We start from the raw sequence: 19,306 nt of genomic DNA, 5'->3' as shown, positions 1-19,306 counted from the left end.
ATTTCTGTATTGCTGTTAATTGGAAAGTAAATAAAGGGACAATAAAATGACACTTTTACTAAGTCTTGGCTGGCAAGCTAACATGTTCTATATAATAAGCACCCTGTTTTGAATCACTGAGTAAATTTCTGTTTATTTCCATTTAGCCCCTTAAAGTAAATGGTACACAGCACTGGATGCAATAGAGAGGAACAGTATTTTGAGGAACAAATGTAAAAACTCACCCACTTTAACACACTGATCTGTCCAAGAGGTAATTCTGGAACCAATCGCAGGCAGCAGCACGGAAACAGATAAGTGACAGTCTGTGTAATAACATGGAATGGTCTACTTTATCAAAGGCCTGAGAACGGCTGAAAAAAGTGCAGCACAGTCAAGCTCCCCATCCAGGGCAGACACAATACAGTATCTGTGTATGTGGCAGTAATGGTGAACCCAGTCTGATGGGGATGCAGCACCAAGTGGCTCCAAATAAATGATTTAACCTGTGCATTTTCATAATTTCAGTCAGCCACGGCTATTTGGAAATGGGCCGATGACTACTTAAATGACTTTCATGCCCATCTTTATGCAAAGGCAACACATGAGCACTTTCCCAGATAGGAAGTGTTTATAACTAACATTGTTATAAAAAACTTTTACTTTTTAAACTCTACCATTTTGGCAAAGCTATCTGTGTTATATAATGCTCTGGCCATACTCCAATATTTTTCAATATTTAATATCTGCCTGTTCTGAGGTCAAGTTAAGAATGGTAGTAGAGTTTGAAAGGCCAGGCGTGGCAACACTAGATCCAAGTTTACTTCTGCTTTGCCTATGTCATTCATAGATAGGAGCTGTCAGTCAGGGAACTCCATTGTATTTGGAAATGGAGGCGTCATCTATCAACCCCATTCTTTAAAATATCAGCATCTGTCTCCAACTTGGTTTTTGCTTATTTTATTTTGTTTACTTATTGTTTACATTGATGACTAAACAGCCTCATTGAATCCTGTGATTTTACTCTGACTCTGTACTACTGAGACACATTTATCAGTGCTAGATGAGAGAACATTAAAGATGATAAGCACAGGATCACAGAAGTACAGGCTAATACAGAGGCAAGTGTATCTGAAGTGTAGATGAATCAGAAACTCAGTTGAATGGAATATTAATGTTATTAATATTAATAAAGCAGGTTTATGTGCAGCATAGCATGCACATTCTCTCTATCAGCACTGCACCATCTGTGAATCTGGGCTCTAGTGTCTCCAGCTGATGTGGAGCCTGTGCTTCGGGTCCGTTGTTCTGGCCAAAGGCCAAAAAATACTGGATTGGCCAATGACTGTTTCCAACTTGTTGCCAACTTAAAAACAACAAGTTGGTTTTGACCAAGAAACCAAGTGGGGTTAATTGTATTTGTAATTCAGTGCTGAGTAACAGTGGAAACACTATACGCTGCAGGTCTGTGGGATCATCTTTTTCTAGAGTCTAACAGAACTATTTACCGGATGAAGTGCCCTTTACAAGCAAATTAGATGGGGCTGAGAAGAGCCAGGATGAGTGGCAGTTCTGCCCTAAACTGTGTTTTTAGAGCTGACTGTATAATGATATGAGAATTTCACCCAGAGGCCCTGCAGACTATGTTTATATTTGACCTGATGAGCAGCAAGGCACACCTGGGCTGATCATCAACCTCAGCTGAGCATACCTGCAAAGTGGAAGCACCACTGGCCATGGTCAAGCATGTCTCTCAGCCTGTGGGAAGCAGCACGAAGCTCTGACAATTCCCTACAAAAATATATTTTTGAAGGAGTATGTAACTATCCATTCCAAGGGCTTTGTTCTTTTACTGTGATAAGTATTTTACTATTGACTGTTAGTGAATTGGTTGTTGTGAGTAGTGCAGAGCTATTTCTTAAACTCCCAGACCTCTTTCAGATTCAGGATGGCAGGTCAAGTGTAAAACCAAGTGAATTTATTGAGCTGACATAAGCCTCATTACCAGGGGCAGGAGGTTTGGGGAGTCACTAAGCCACAAACTGCCTTCTGTCCAGATAAATTATGGTGAACCCATGCTGTTTATTGATCCAGGTGGTAATTAACTGGGTAATATGACATACCTCACAACCCTAGCATATTAGTGTTTGTGTGATCAATTACAAACATCTTCATGTCTGTGAGTATTGTGCAAAAAACACTTTTTATTTCATCATCAGTCTCTTATAACTGCACAGCATAACACACACACGTGCACACACACACACAACCACACAGTAAAATGTTCAGTGTTAAATCAAATCCTCAAGTGATGAGTCTGCTTTGACCCGAGTGGACTCATATAAGCTGGTACAGTTGAATTAACACATTCTACTGTGCACAACCTTGATTTAATGGTTAATATGGCAACCACAGGTTTCTTTCCTGTGTGGAAGACAGCAATATAGCTGGTCATGCTGTTTGTAAAGCATGGTTTCCAGACACCTCCTGCAGCAAGTGCACTTACTGTGTTCTTACCTGTCTCTCAAGCTGCTTGTGCCACAGCCAAGATGCAGTAACAGAAGACCAAGGTGCCAGCATGAGCAATTAACCAATTAAGTCATTTCCGCTATTGGGACATTCTATCAAGCCATCTGAGGAAGTCTTCCTGATTGCAATTTACAATTGAATCAATTGGCCGAGGCTTTTAGCCAAGGCAACTTGCACAACAGAGTGCATTTTTGGGTCAGCGCAGGGAAGAAATTCATGTTCGGTTACTGATTGGCTATGTTTGGAGAAAGCACTCATAGCAGCTGATTCTCAGGGAAACAGTGCCAGGCTTCCTGTACAGAGTTGGTCTCCATTCCTACATCTCCCAGCCTTCTCAATGCAGACTTCTCTGTAGGCTCTTATTATACACCAGTTTGAAGGGCACATGCAAGACTGTAATCATCAGGGCATATATACTTTCCAACAGGCAATCTAAATATTCATTGCAAACCATGTTGCTCTGTAGCTACAAACGCGTCCTTCCATTTTTATGCACACACTGTATGTAATTACACTGTGGGTAACCTGCACCCTAGAGGAATTCGCTGAGGAGGCAATGGTAAACAGAAAATATGATTACAGCATGACATTTGCATTAATATTCTACAGAACATTTTCAATGCATGACTTGTAGATGTAATGTGTGTAAATAATTGTTAACAAAATAATAGTTAATTCAGCATACTCGAACAGCAAAATCATAAAAAGAAGAAGATAATGTACCCCGTGGGGTAATTTGTCCTCTGCAATTGAGTTACTTAGTTACTTAGGAGCATCGGGCAGTCACCATGTAGGTTAAGGGCCCAACAGCACTGCAGAGCTTATCCTGGCTACACAAGGGCTTGAACCGCCAACCGTCTGGGTCCCAGTCATGTACCTTAGCCACTATGCTACAGAAATTAACCAAGCATTTATATTCAAAATAGTAAAAAATAAAGATTATTCTATATCATGAACACAGAACTGATGCCTCCATTAGTGAGGTGAATTATGGGAGGGATGTGAGCAGCTATGGGCCTGAGCTACAGGCCAGCTGGGCCTTTTGAACTATCAGGCTATTTACTCTGGAATAGAGAGGGGACAGTTACGACAGCACATGTAGCTAACAGTCTCTCTCTGATGGTGTAAGCATTTGTCGACCTAGTAGCACAGTAAGTCGTTCTTCCTTCATTTTATTTCAGTGCAATTCGGTATCCTTTTTTGGACTCTTTCTTTTTTAATTATTCTTTTGCCTGATCAATTCTTGCCATTTTGTTAATTTGACAGAAAGAGGTCATCGGTGCTCATTAGAAGGGTACCGCGGACCCTGGAAATAGCATAGAAATCACAGGTGGCAGTTTCCCTGAAACTGTCATTTCCTGTTGCGTGGCATTTGGTTTGCCTCCTTGATTAGTAGCGGCCAGCCCTGATTGGCACAGAGGACAGAAGGAACTCTTGCTGTGAACTTTGAGTCAGCCAAATTATTGGCTACTGCCTGTGGTGCTGGATTATGTGTAGCTGAACAGCTAACATAAAGGCTTTGAACCTTTGAACCTCTTTGAACCTTTCTTTCAATTTCCCTGTTGATGAATGACCCACTCCGGTAATTATGGCAGTACTTTGAGTTGCTGGTGGATCTGAATTCTCTGAATCGGTCACATCAGTTGTCTCTAAGAGTCACTTTCCATACTCACATCTTCCCAGCAGCATACCCACCGTGCCAAACTATCTGCTCCTAGCTGGCCGCACAGTAAAATGTCCAGTGTTATTGCCAACTCTGACACAGTACATGAGTCCAAGCGAGACCATATGTACTCTGCATGTATTCATTTAACACTTTTCACTGTGTGGCGAATGACTCCAGATTCTGAGCTCAGTTCATTGAGCAGGTCGAATAAGAAAAAGCAATGTCAATATGATGATGTGTATATGGAGCCCCTAAAAGGACATTGCAAAAAGTAGTAGTGTTCAGAAGGTTAGCTCATTTATAATGGCTTCTTTTTGAGACGGTAGTGTTCAGAAGGTTAGCTCATTTATAATGGATTATTTTTGAGACGGTAGTGTTCAGAAGGTTAGCTCATTTATAATGGCTTCTTTTAGATACAGTAGTGTTAAGAAGGTTAGCTCAGTTAAAATGTCTTCTTTTAGAGACAGTAGTGTTCAGAAGGTTAGCTCATTTAAAATGGCTGCTTTTAGAGACTAGTGTTCAGAGATAACAAGCAGGCTGGAAGGCCCTGTTCAGGCCAGCTGCATAGTGCCTGTCAAATGATGTCACCAAGCCCCCAAGTTTCCCTCATGGGGCCCCTGCAGGTTATAATCACAGTCTATCACTGCTGATGCTTCTAAATGAATTGCATGGCATTAGTAGCTTCAAGCCTTGCAATTATTTCCAAGCCCAATTGTAGTGGGTTTGTTTGTAAGGTAGGGGTGCAGATTGGAAATTACATGAGAGTTGTTGCCGAGGAGCTGGGTGTATCACATTAAAACACTGGGCCAGGCCATGTGTGAGTAGCAGCTTTCTTCTCCTGCAGTGAGTATCGTAGATTTGGCTCAGGGCAGGCTATTCATTCTGTTAGTTTTGCCCCTCCACTGGCTGTCCACATCTGTCTGTCCAAAGGCTAATACGATTAAAGCAATTCTGAAAGGCACATGACAGGAGAAATTCATGGGGAAAAAAACTTTGTTCTCTGTTAGTATTTCTAGACAGTGACACATTGGACTTGTGTTTTAGTTTTTTGGAAAATCATCCAAAATTGGAAAAATGTCAAGAGCCTCCCACCAGATTTGTCATGCAAAATGAAACGTCTTAAATAACATTGAATGTGCACACAAATATACATTTTAAAAAGCATAAAACATAGTTAAGGTACAGTATATAAAATTAACATTAGCAAAAAAAGAAAAGAAGAACAACAGATCCATTGTGACCATTTTCAATTTCTCCATTTTCTCTGCCATTGCAAAGGTAAGCACAAGATTTTTTTTTTCATGACTGTAAAAATGTCAGCCATGGCCAGTAAGGAACATTTTGGCAAGGCTCTTTGGCAGGATCTTTACTTTAACCCTCCCACTGGGCCAATGCAGAAGGAGCGTAACTAAGGCAAGAAGCCTGTCGCCATGCCTGCCTGTGGACTGCCATCTCCGATCCCCGATGAGACGCAGCAGAACGACAACTTGTGTAATTTCTGTCTGCAAATGGAACAATGCTGACTGCCAAACATGATTTACTCTGCCATGAGATGCAATACACAATAGACAACGCAATAGAATAACTACTGTCCTGCTGGGTGACATTTCAGGTACAGGCAGTACCAGGCATAAAAAAAACACCACCAAAAATAATAATAAAACAGAAATAAATACAAAGAGCATTTTATAAACTTTTCCAATCTGTCATTATCTGGTGATGCAAAACAGTTGAACAAATAGATACTGTAGATTGATTTTAAACAACACCCAGTTCCCACACTTAATACAATGGTGCAATGCTTTGTCTTCAGTTTAGTCCACTTGTGCAAGCATAAAATCCAGACTGTTTTTTAGTAGAATATACTTTTTGATGCCCAGTGCCTCTTGCCTTCATTTTATCACAGCATTTCTCACGCACTTGGTGAAATGAAACACATTAACATCTAGTACATGGGTTTATTAAGCTTGGCATTATGTGGTTTTAATATCCAAGCTAATGGGATATGAAAATGCTCATTACTGTAGGAGTATACTTATTACCACAACAGTTGCCTTTAATGCTGCAGGGAGATGCTGATGAAGTCCATAGACACAAGTATTTTCAAACATATATTTTCATATTGAAGGTTAATACAAGCATTCATTTTGGATGTTGTGTAGCAGAATTTTCACTTAATCTCCATAGGCAACAAACACAAGGGGTAATAAATGTGTAGCTATTATCTGATCTTGCAGGTAATCAAGCAGGTAATTAGAGGGAAGATGTGGCTAATCACAGTGGGACTGGAGGCTCTGAAAACCCTAGAGAACCAGAGCAGAGCAGCAGGTTCATGATTAAGCCAAGACTCATCTTACAATGTACTTGTGTTTGTGTTGTTATTTGTTAGGTTTCATTATTCAACTCATCTAATTCCTCACACTTGTTTCTAAAGTTCCCTGAGCCAATCAGTTGGGTTACTGAACTGCACATGCCCACCAAATGAAGGCATGATGTGGATTCCTGAGGCCCAAACTGTGGACACAACCTGGGCCTCGTTGTCCTCCCCTGGATAGCATGTACCCGCCTCCTCACGGAGTTGTGGGCCGATCACAGGGCGACAGCCGCACGCTATTCATCGAGTTTACACGTACACATTTGCTGAAGTACTTGTTTTGAATGATAAGACAAGCAGTTACGGAGTGTGTGCGCACGTGCCAAAAAAAGGTGGACAAAAGTGACAATTGCTAATTACCCAACTCTTAATTAGCTAATAAAGTTAGGAAACAACACAAATTAATCATAAGTGTCTAAAGTTTATTAGAAGCTAGCAAAATGACATTTCATAATTGTTCCTAAATGTTACAGCTTGATAATGATCAACAGGCCAGTTTTGGCCGGACAAAAGTCTTGTCGCAATGGCACACTCCAATTTCAATCAAACCAGAAACCAAAGTGCTGATCATCAAGAATCTCAAGTCCAAGTCTCCTGCTGAAGTTGCAGACATCTTCAGTGTGTCTAAACGGCAGGTGGAGAGGATTCGCAAGCGCTACCAAGAGACTGGCAACGTTCCATGAAAGACCCAGGTTGGGCAGACCGCACAAGACAACTGCTCGAGACGACAGCTTGCTGGTCCGACTGTCAAAAGCCAGCCCCATGTCAACCGCCTCACAGCTCCAGGAGGAGTGGACGCCAGCAACACCTGTTTCGTCAAGAACTGTACGTCGGATTCTTGCTTGCAATGGTCTCCATGGTCGTATTGCTGCCCAGAAACCAGCGCTAAACAAGAGACAGCTAAGAAACCGTGTTGCGTACGCCAAGGCCCACAGCCTGACGGAAGGTTGGACAGCAGAAAAGTGGCGAAAAATTTATTTTTCAGATGAATTGTCAGTTGAGCTCCATCCCAAGCACCGCCAATATCGTCAACGACCCTCTGGGACCCGTCTGGACCCACGGTTCACCCAGAAGAGGTGGAGGTGGAAAGATTATGGTTTGGGGTTACATCCAATACGGAGGTGCCAGGGAAATCTGTAAGGTGAATGGTAACATTGACAGTGCCATAGATTCTTGCCTCCCAGTACATTCCCAACTACTAGAGGGGTCAGATTTTTCAACAGGATGGAGCTTCTTGCCATACCTCAGGTTCCACTATGAAGTTTCTCAGGGGGAAGAAGATCAAGGTCCTTCAGGGATGGCCAGCACAGTCTCCAGATATTAATATTATTGAGCATCTGGGGAAGAATGAAGGAGGAAGCTTGGAGGACCAAGCCGAAGAACTTGGAGGAGCTTTGGGATGCCTGCAAGGTGGCCTTCCATGCCATCCCCGACGACTTCATTAACAAGCTCTACGACTCTCTACCAAACCGGATGGCAAATGTTGGCCAAAGGAACCCATACAAGATATTAATTAATGATGAAATACTAGACTGATTTTTCATTTGGTATTTTATTTACTTTTTGAGAAAGATAAAATTTATTGATTATAATTTGATTTGCGACAAGACTTTTGTCCAGGTAGAAACTGGCTTGTTCATCATTATCAAGCAATAAACCTTATAAGCATCTATGAAATTTTTGTTTTGCTAGTATCTAAATTAACTTTCGACACTTCTGATTAATTTATGTTGTTTCCTAACTGTATTCGCTAATTAAGGTAATTAGCAATTGACACTTTTGTCCACTCATGCAACAAAACTTTTGGCCGGGACTGTATAGTGAGAAATGGCAAGTGCTGAGCACAAAGAGTTCTAGACAGATATAATCAGGTACATTTATATTTATTATGAAAACAAATGTATTCCACTAGGGGTTCTGAGTATTAGCCAGTTTTGAGCTTAACATCCAGCTTGAGCCCGTCTTTGAAAATGACATTCATCACCTCCTCAGTTTACTGGCAATATATTATTGATAGGAATACTGACTTGGATTGCTGTTTTTTTAATTGGTTTCTACATACATAACATGGCTGTTAGGGTTGCATTATTCGTTTATTTTTGAGGAAATCCCAGTCAAGGTTGATTCTTTGTAGATTCCTTGTAGTTAGTTATTTCTGCCCATTTAGACACCTTCAGGATCACCACTACTGCACTCCCAGTAGTGCCTTGGGATGTTAACATACAGTGAAGGTTTGAACTATTACAAATAGGCTTTTTTCCACTCACTGTTCCTTAGGCGTAGGTGTGGGGATCATAAGAAGTCTGTGATGAATTTTTAAATCTTATTTCCTTCCCAAGAAGTATAATGCAGGCAATGTACAATGCACAGCATTCCCCTGTTCAATTTGTGTTGAACCTCATTAGCGAGGCCATTAATTCCACTGCTTGGTTAACTGGAGAGGTATAATTATATAACTGGCAGTTACATTGTACCACAACTATATACTGTAAAGAACAAACACTGCACGATACAGAAGTTATTTTTATGCATTACAAAATGTCATAAAAATAAATGGCTCATGATATTTCACCTGTCTCACTGGGGAAAAAAACTGAATGGAACAGAGTTCCCCAGGATAAAAGGACAAAGAAAGGGAGCAGGGAAAACACTAATGAAAAGAGATCCAATTTTCCTGTGAACAATAGGTTTGGCTAAGGGACTGAGAGAGCATTGCAGTGCCTTGCTTCTGCAGATACTGTGCAGCAGGGATCATCAAATACTCCAGGTCAGAGAACTGCTGGTTTTCCACCTTCCCTGTACCTGGGAGTCAGGTGTGGAGACAATCTGGAAATTCAGCAGCACTAAATACCAGGGCTGAATTTGGATTTGAGGTCCAGAATTAATGATCCCTGCTATACAGTGTGTCCACAGCAGCAGCCAGTGGGCTGGGTAATCTCTGTAACCCATCACAGTTATCAGCAAGGAGGCATGGTGAAAGGATGGAACTGAAATTACTAACTGGCCTCTGTAACAAATTAGCCTGCCCTCGTAAACAAAACAAAAAGCAATACTCTCAATGACACTAGTTTCGTGAAAAATGGTGCCTGCCTCACTAATCACTATAGCAACAGTAAGGAGTAGATTTTCCTATCTAAATAATAAATACTTGTTTTGTTGAGGCAATCTTAGAAGAAAAACCAAAGCAACAGATGGTTTTCCCAATTCCAACAAATCACTGCACTGTGAAGTCATCCAAAAAACCAGAAGGCCAAAAGCAAGGCCAGAGAAAAAGTCTTTTGAAGCAGGGCTGGTCAGGCCAAAGTGGGCTGAGCTGTATTAGGGTACAAAGATGCAAAACAAGCAAGTAAAACTACAAAATAATGTAAAGAATTGCTCCTGTTGTACTCAAAATGTAATATTTACTAAATCATTTTTCTGTTGGATTTAATTTAAATAAATAGAATTTACTTTTAAAGATTATAAATATGCCACCATCATCCTTTATGAAATATATATATATATATATATTTTTTTTAACAATTTATAATTCTTTTTATTTAAGATTCAGCATGTTTATAGTCATATTTATCTAGGATCAGAAAACTGAGCCTTAATAAACAGGCTAGATGAAGTTAACACACAACAGCTGGGCTGATTATGAAAGAACCCCAGCTTTGCATGCCTGTGGCTGTAGGTCAGTGGTGTCGAATCTTATCCTAAAAGGGCCGGCGTGGGTGCAGGTTTTTGTTTTAACCCAGCAGTAACACACCTGATTATACTAATGAACTAATCGTGGTCTTTAATCAAGACCTTGATGAGTAGAATCAGCTGTCTTAGTCCTGTGCTAAAACAACAACCTGCACAACCCTTTCTGGATAAGATTGGACACCCCTGCTGTAGGTAGCTGCTTTCCATTGCCCTGCAGGGCCTCCCAGACTTTGGGACACAGCAGAAAACACTGAGAGCCCCAACGAGGTGTCACATTCTCTGCTCAACATCACAGCTGAGTGTGACTGTCCCTCTACAGGGAATTCATAATGACACGTGCAAATAAGGAGCATCGCACATGCTGATGATGAATACGATAGAGATAAAGCACATTTGGAGTTGTGCATACTGAGAAGTTAATCAGATTGTCATCAGCATGATGACCCACAAGCAGGATGTAATGCTGAGAAAATGGCCTCTACTCCAGTGCTGCTCTCCACAGAGAACGCTGGTAAAGATGCAAATTAACAACATTAATGTGTAATTATACTGAGCCTGGCAACATAATTAGAAGGTTTCACTTGAGATGTGTTTATGACCTTTCCAAGCACCTCTTTTGTGAATAAAATATATCTTTTGTCTGTATTTCCTTAGTTTGAATGAAAAAAGTTCATGGTACAGTAATCTTACAGTACATAAGAATGAATAAATGATTGATTGATTGGTCCCCATTTCTGACAAGTTCACTGCACATCCTTTCAATCAATCAATCAATCAATCAATCAAATGTTATTTGCGTAGCACATTTTGATACTAATACATTTGCAATAGCTCAGATTACTGGGCATGTTATTCTCCACTTGATCCATGAACATGCTCCAACCTCTTTCCACCTACTGCAATTTGCCATCACTTAGGACTTAGATTCCACCTCTGAGAGGATATCTGGCTGTGTACACAGTGCAAGGTCAATGAAACCTATTACCCATTACCTACTGTAAGATGGGGGTGACATTCTGACTTGTAGCTTTGCTAGTGACACACTTGTACAGGTAGGCAGCACAGAGGACTCAGGAGATTGGATACCAGGATCTCACTTGGCTCCTATACTAAGCTGCAGAAATGTAAGAGCCTTGCTCATAATAGATGCTTGTCCCAGAGATGGAACCACAAAGACCCTCTCTTTCGCAGTAATCCTCCACTCATTAACAAAATACAGAGCCCATGGGTATAGCACACCCAGTTCCGCACTTTCTAACACACCATAAAGCTATTTTAGTATTCATTAAATGTATACATTATTTATATTGTGTTTAATTGTTTTTCTTTCAAAAAATCTGATTAAAAAAGCCCTGTACCCACCTCCCTTTTGTATAATTATTTTACTAATTTGCAGTGCAAAACATTTCAATTACATTTATTATTTAATTAAAATATCAACAGTCATTTCTGTCCACATGCTACTTACAGTTTATGTATTCCCAGCATGCATACACTGTACCTCAATACATAGGGCATCAGTTATTCATGCAGAGTGAAAACAGTTAAAGAGAGAAGACGCTTAATTATATAATATGGCTATTTAATATCATTAGGGTATGGTCATCTCTGCTGAATGTTCTAATTGTTTCAAAATAAGTTGTTTGATTGTTGAGATGTGACATCCTTTCAGGCATCCATATTTATTGGCCTCATTTTTACATTCAAGGCAGATGATGGTTCATGCCTTGCATGGTTCCATATTAAGAACATAGGAAAGTTGATGATACAAGGAGGTCATCTTTGTCACGTTTCAGGTCTGTCTCGCCATGTTTTATGTTTATTCATGTTGTCTTAGTCACGTAGTGTCTTCATGTATTATGTTAGTCTAGGTTCGTCATGTTGTTTAGTTATGTTTCATTACGATTTATTTTCTTGTCATGTTTAGTTATGTCTCGTTACGATTTATTTTCTTGTCATGTCTAGTTATGTTATCGTACGATTTTATTACCTGGTTATGTTGAGTGATTATTGTCTTAGTTTCGCTTTGTGTTATGTTTCGATGCATGTTTATTGTTACGTTTACTGGTCGTTGTTATGCATACACTTTTACATGTTTTTCCGCAAACCTTGCGTTCCGCCTTTTCTCTCTCTCTCTCTCTCTCGTTCTGTCCTTCACTCCCCTAATGTTCTATTTGTCTATTTACTAAAACTACTAACGCTAGATCAGGATTGGGTAGAAACTAACAAGACTAATCATGTGTTCATGTTACCTTACGTTTCTCGTGCATGTCATTTACTAATTTACTAATGCTAGGGCAGGATAGGTTTATTACTAACGATTACTAATCTCCTTGTTAAACTTGTCGTCCATCGCACCTGTTTTCCATTTCCTTGCTACGCTCTAACTAATTGTCTACACCTGTCTACACCTGCATTTATAGCCCAGTCGCGCTACTGTTCACTGCGAAATTGTCTGCCTCTGTTTTTTCACGCAACTCTTGAGCATTATTTACTGTTTGATTACACGTTACGATCCACGCCTGTTTACTGACCATCGATTATTGATTTCTGTTTTGTGACCTTCGTTTTGTTCTTGACTACGTCCCCGCCTACCGTTTTTGTACTTTTGCCCCGCTGATTGTTTCATGGTTTCGACTCCCGCTTCGTCACGACTACGCCTCTGCCTGCCGTCCGTCTGTTCATCTGCCCCGCTGACAGCTCTCCTGCTACCGGACCTCCCTGCACGCCTACCGACTACGAGATTGCCTCTTCCCTCGGCACCGTGCTTTTTGTTTGTTTTGTATTTGTTTGGCTGGATCTACGTGTATGGACTTTGCTTGTGTTGACTACTCTCCTGGGATTCGTCCCGAATAAAGCCCTGAGGGGTCTTTATATTACTATTGTTTCTGAGTCGTGCATTTTGGGTCCAACCCCCACGCACCCGTCTCAGAACAATTTCGCCAAAATGGACCCTGCTGACTCTACTGCCATGTTCTACGCCCTCCAGGAACAAGGAGCCATCGTCCGGCAGCATTCACAAGGAATCTCCGAACTTCACCTGGAGATTCGTGAACTGTGCGCGGAGATGAGGAGGCTTGCCGTCGCGGTCCTACCACAACCACGGGAGGAGCCTTCCCACCCACCCACATCCCCAGCGCTCAACCCCACGGGAACCTGCCAATTCCGAGAGCCCCAACAACCCCCTCCGGAGAGGTTTGGTGGAGAACCTGAGAGGTGCAAGGCTTTCCTTCTACAATGCGACTTCGTGTTCAGGCAACAGCCCCAGACCTACAACAGCGACGACCGTCGGATTGGCTACGTGATGGGGCTACTCAAGGGGAGGGCGTTGGACTGGGCTACGGCGGTGTGGTCCGGGGATTCATTCCCTCCTCTTTACCCAGTCTTCGCCGATGAGATTCGGAAGGTCTTCCAACACGCATCCAGCGACCAGGAGCCATCCCAGAGACTGATTGCTCTGCGCCAAGGACGGAAGACCGCGGCAGACCACTCCATCGACTTCCGCACCCTCGCGGCGGCTACTAGCTGGAACGATGCGGCGTTGGCAAATCTCTTCCTGGCCAGCCTGAGTGAGACGCTCCAGGACGAGTTGGCGCGACTGGACCCCATCACCCAGTTCGACCAGCTCGTGCGCACCACGATCCGCCTGGACAACCGTGCCAGACAACGTCGGTCGGAGAGACCGATCCTTCCTGGCAACCATTACCCCAGGCAGGGGCCAAGTCCTCGACTGGAGGAGCAGCAGTCTGAGGGATCCGAACCCATGGACCTGTCCCGGGCCGGTACAAGGATCTCTACTGAGGAACGAGCACGCCGCAGAACCACGGGTTCGTGCTTCTACTGTGGGAGGCCGGGTCACACCCAGGCTCGGTGCTCCTTCAAGACCAGGAGACCAGTGGAGGTGAGAGCTGTCGACAGACATGAGGGGTCTGACAGAGACAACCATCGTCCCACGCTCACGACTCTCTTAATTCTGCCCGACAGAACGACCCGGATTAACGCGTTGGTGGATTCTGGAGCGGACGCCAATCTCATTGACGAAGTTTTGGTGTCTGAACTGAACATCCCCACCCTCCCTTTACCCCACCCTGAGAACGCGCGGTCGCTGGATGGAAGGACCTTTTGCCGCATGACACAAATCACCATTCCCTTACAACTGATCATTTCTGGGAACCATCGGGAGATGATCCAGTTCCGCGTCATCCAGTCCCCTAATGACCAACTCATCTTGGGATTACCCTGGCTCCAGAAACACAACCCCACGATCAACTGGAGTTCTAACCAAGTGCAAGCATGGGATCCGAAGTGCCATCTGTCCTGCTTGCGTTCCGCCCCACCACCAGCAGAGGGAGTGCCAGCTCTACCACAGACTCCCAAACCCTCCCTGGAGAGGGTCCCCTCTCCTTACCATGACCTGGGAACAGTGTTTTCCAAGACACAAGCTCAGTCTTTGCCGCCTCATCAACCCTACGACTGCGCCATCGAGCTCCTCCCTGGTTCGTCACTTCCCTCAAGTCGCCTATACAACGTCTCCAGACCAGAGAGGGAGGCGATGGAGAAATACATCCGTGACTGCCTGGCTAACGGACTAATTCGCCCTTCTTCCTCTCCCGTCGGTGCGGGATTCTTCTTTGTTCAGAAGAAAGATGGCTCCCTACGCCCGTGCATCGACTACAGGGAGCTGAACAACATCACGGTGAGGAACAAGTATCCTCTGCCCCTGATGGACTCCGCGTTCCACCCACTTCACGAGGCCACCATCTTCACCAAGTTGGATCTCCGCAACGCTTACCACCTGGTCCGTATCCGCGAGGGCGATGAATGGAAGACCGCCTTCAACACCTCTCTCGGACACTTCGAATACCTGGTCATGCCATTCGGCCTCACCAATGCTCCTGCTGTGTTCCAGGCCCTGGTGAATGATGTTCTTCGGGACTTGTTGGGTCGCCATGTGTTCGTCTACCTGGATGACATCTTAATCTACTCCACCAATGCCAAGGATCATGAATACCACGTCAGGCAAGTCCTACAGAGACTCCTGGAGAACAGACTATTCGTCAAGGCGGAGAAGTGCGTCTTCCACTCCGACACAGTTGAGTTCCTGGGGTTTATCCTTGAGAAGGGACGGATCAGGGCGGATCCCAAGAAGATTCTGGCAGTTACCAACTGGCCCACACCCACCTCACGTAAGCAGCTCCAACGCTTCTTGGGATTCGCCAACTTCTACCGGAGGTTCATTAGATCCTATAGTCAAGTGGTCTCTTCTCTAACCAAACTCACGTCCCCTGCGGTGCCATTCCGGTGGAGCTCCGAAGCTGAGACGGCCTTCACCAAGGTCAAGAGACTGTTCTCTTCCGCTCCCATCCTGGTACACCCCGACCCCACCCGCCAGTTTGTGGTCGAGACGGATGCTTCCGACACAGGGGTGGGAGCAGTGCTCTCTCAGGTGGCGGCCGCTGACAACCGACTACACCCCTGCGCCTTCTTCTCCAAGAAGCTGTCCCCGGCGGAGAGGAACTATGACGTTGGGAACCGAGAGCTGCTAGCAGTCAAACTGGCGTTGGAGGAGTGGAGACATTGGCTGGAGGGGTCCGAGAAGCCGTTCATCGTTTGGACCGACCACAAGAACCTGGCATACCTCCAGACAGCCAAGAGGCTGAACTCCCGACAGGCCAGATGGGCACTGTTCTTCGGGAGGTTCAACTTCTCACTCACCTACCGCCCGGGTTCTAAGAACGTTAAGCCTGACGCCCTTTCTCGCCAGTTTAACACCTGTCCTGAGCGTGAGGTTCCAGAGAACATCCTTCCGGCCTCCTGCACCGTTGGGTCCGTCACCTGGAGGATCGAGTCGGTGATCCAGAGGGCTCTACGGGATGAACCCGATCCTAGGCCCAACCCCGGATTACGCCTATACGTTCCCGCAGCCGCTCGGACACAGGTGCTGCAATGGGCCCATTCATCCCTCCTTTCCTGCCACCCCGGCTTTACCCGCACCTTGGCGGTGCTGAAGAGGAGATTCTGGTGGAGCTCCATGATCCCTGACACCAGGCGCTTCATCAAGGCATGTACCACCTGTGCCAGAAGCAAGGCCTCCCACCAAGCCCCTGCTGGTTTACTCCAACCTCTGCCTGTGCCCAGCCGACCCTGGAGCCACATCGGCGTGGACTTTGTTACCGGACTTCCCCCTTCCGAAGGTAACACCACCATCCTCACTGTGGTGGACCGATTCAGCAAAGCGGCACACTTCATCCCCCTGGCTGGATTGCCCACCGCCCAAGAGACCGCAGAGGTTCTGGTGAGAGAAGTATTCCGCATTCACGGACTTCCCTCGGACATCGTTTCTGACCGCGGCCCCCAATTCATCTCCCAAGTTTGGAAGGCATTCTGCGTGGCCCTCGGGGGCACAGCTAGCCTCTCTTCGGGCTACCACCCTCAGTCCAATGGCCAAACGGAGAGGGCCAATCAGGACCTGGGGGCCGCTCTACGCTGCGTATCGGCAAAAAATCCAGCCGGCTGGAGCAAGATGCTAACCTGGGTGGAATACGCACACAACACCTTACCCTGCGCCGCCACCGGGAAATCTCCGTTTGAGGTCTCCTTGGGCTACCAACCTCCACTGTTTCCTGACCAGGAAGCCGAGATCGCTGTTCCCTCCCTCGCCATCCACATGAAACGGTGCTCCAAGGTTTGGAGGGATGCCAAGGCCGCGCTGCTAAGCACGGCAGATCGTAATCGGCGTTTTGCTGATCGCCACCGCACTCCAGCTCCGGCCTACAAACCAGGTGACTCCGTCTGGCTGTCCACTAAGGACATTCCCCTCCAAGCCACTTCCCACAAACTGCAACCCCGCTTTATTGGTCCCTTTAAGATCCACAAAATCATCAATCCTTCCTCTGTTAAACTGTCACTCCCTGCTTCCCTTAAGATTCACCCCACATTCCATGTCTCATGTATTAAGCCTGTATCCTCTCACCCCATATGTCCCCCGGATCCCCCACCACCTCCCCCCCGCATTATTGACAACCACCCCGCATTCACTGTTAAGAAACTCTTGAACATTCGTAAGAGGGGCCGTGGGGTGCAATACTTGGTTGACTGGGAGGGCTATGGCCCTGAGGAGCGTTCCTGGGTCGCTCCCAGTCTCATTCTGGACAAATCGCTCATCAGAGACTTCCATCGTGACCACCCTGATAAATTCCAAGGACCGCCAGGAGTCGGTCGTTAAGGGGGGGGTCCTGTCACGTTTCAGGTCTGTCTCGCCATGTTTTATGTTTATTCATGTTGTCTTAGTCACGTAGTGTCTTCATGTATTATGTTAGTCTAGGTTCGTCATGTTGTTTAGTTATGTTTCATTACGATTTATTTTCTTGTCATGTTTAGTTATGTCTCGTTACGATTTATTTTCTTGTCATGTCTAGTTATGTTATCGTACGATTTTATTACCTGGTTATGTTGAGTGATTATCGTCTTAGTTTCGCTTTGTGTTATGTTTCGATGCATGTTTATTGTTACGTTTACTGGTCGTTGTTATGCATACACTTTTACATGTTTTTCCGCAAACCTTGCGTTCCGCCTTTTCTCTCTCTCTCTCTCTCTCGTTCTGTCCTTCACTCCCCTAATGTTCTATTTGTCTATTTACTAAAACTACTAACGCTAGATCAGGATTGGGTAGAAACTAACAAGACTAATCATGTGTTCATGTTACCTTACGTTTCTCGTGCATGTCATTTATTAATTTACTAATGCTAGGGCAGGATAGGTTTATTACTAACGATTACTAATCTCCTTGTTAAACTTGTCGTCCATCGCACCTGTTTTCCATTTCCTTGCTACGCTCTAACTAATTGTCTACACCTGTCTACACCTGCATTTATAGCCCAGTCGCGCTACTGTTCACTGCGAAATTGTCTGCCTCTGTTTTTTCACGCAACTCTTGAGCATTATTTACTGTTTGATTACACGTTACGATCCACGCCTGTTTACTGACCATCGATTATTGATTTCTGTTTTGTGACCTTCGTTTTGTTCTTGACTACGTCCCCGCCTACCGTTTTTGTACTTTTGCCCCGCTGATTGTTTCATGGTTTCGACTCCCGCTTCGTCCACGACTACGCCTCTGCCTGCCGTCCGTCTGTTCATCTGCCCCGCTGACAGCTCTCCTGCTACCGGACCTCCCTGCACGCCTACCGACTACGAGATTGCCTCTTCCCTCGGCACCGTGCTTTTTGTTTGTTTTGTATTTGTTTGGCTGGATCTACGTGTATGGACTTTGCTTGTGTTGACTACTCTCCTGGGATTCGTCCCGAATAAAGCCCTGAGGGGTCTTTATATTACTATTGTTTCTGAGTCGTGCATTTTGGGTCCAACCCCCACACACCCGTCTCAATCTTGGCCGGATATTTTCCACGCTGATGGAAAAGAGCAGTATTAGAAGTGTGAGCAGACACAGGTTTACTCTTCCATGTTAATTACATTTTTAAATACAGTCTACCTAGGACCTTTTAATTTCACCATGGAACAGATTTGTAAAAAATTTTTTATCCCAACCAGTAGCAGTGAAAGGCTCTTGAGCAGGGGTGTACAATTACCTTAATTTATTTTTCTGACAGCTCTAGAAATGATGTTGGTTCACTCCTACTTGAGCACAGTACAATCTTTAGGATACATTAGCAGTCTGCAGGTGTAGCTGCTGCATATACAAATATCTAATCAAGACATTATTTAGCTAATTAAATAATTAAGAACAGAAGTTGACACAAAACCTGAAGCATTTCAGCCCTTTCTGTACACCCCTGCTCTTGAGCAAATCCTGGAGATCTACTGTGTGTCCTGTAAGTTTTTACTCCTGACAGAGTTCACCTCATTCAACATCATCTAATTTAACTACTAATCAGGTGTGCCATATTATTGTTGAAATTAAAACCTACAGGATGGTAGATCTCCAGGAACAGGATTGAGCAGACCTGCTCCCTGCTCTTGGCTACGTAGAGCAGGGAGCAGGTAGCAGGTCTGATCATTGCACTTTCATCTGTAGATTTCATGGTTTCTTCAATCAGCTTTGTGCTTCT

This window comes from Conger conger, chromosome 6 (assembly GCF_963514075.1).
Source record: "Conger conger chromosome 6, fConCon1.1, whole genome shotgun sequence".
NCBI classification, from domain to species: domain Eukaryota; kingdom Metazoa; phylum Chordata; class Actinopteri; order Anguilliformes; family Congridae; genus Conger; species Conger conger.
This window is presented reverse-complemented; position numbering follows the sequence as displayed.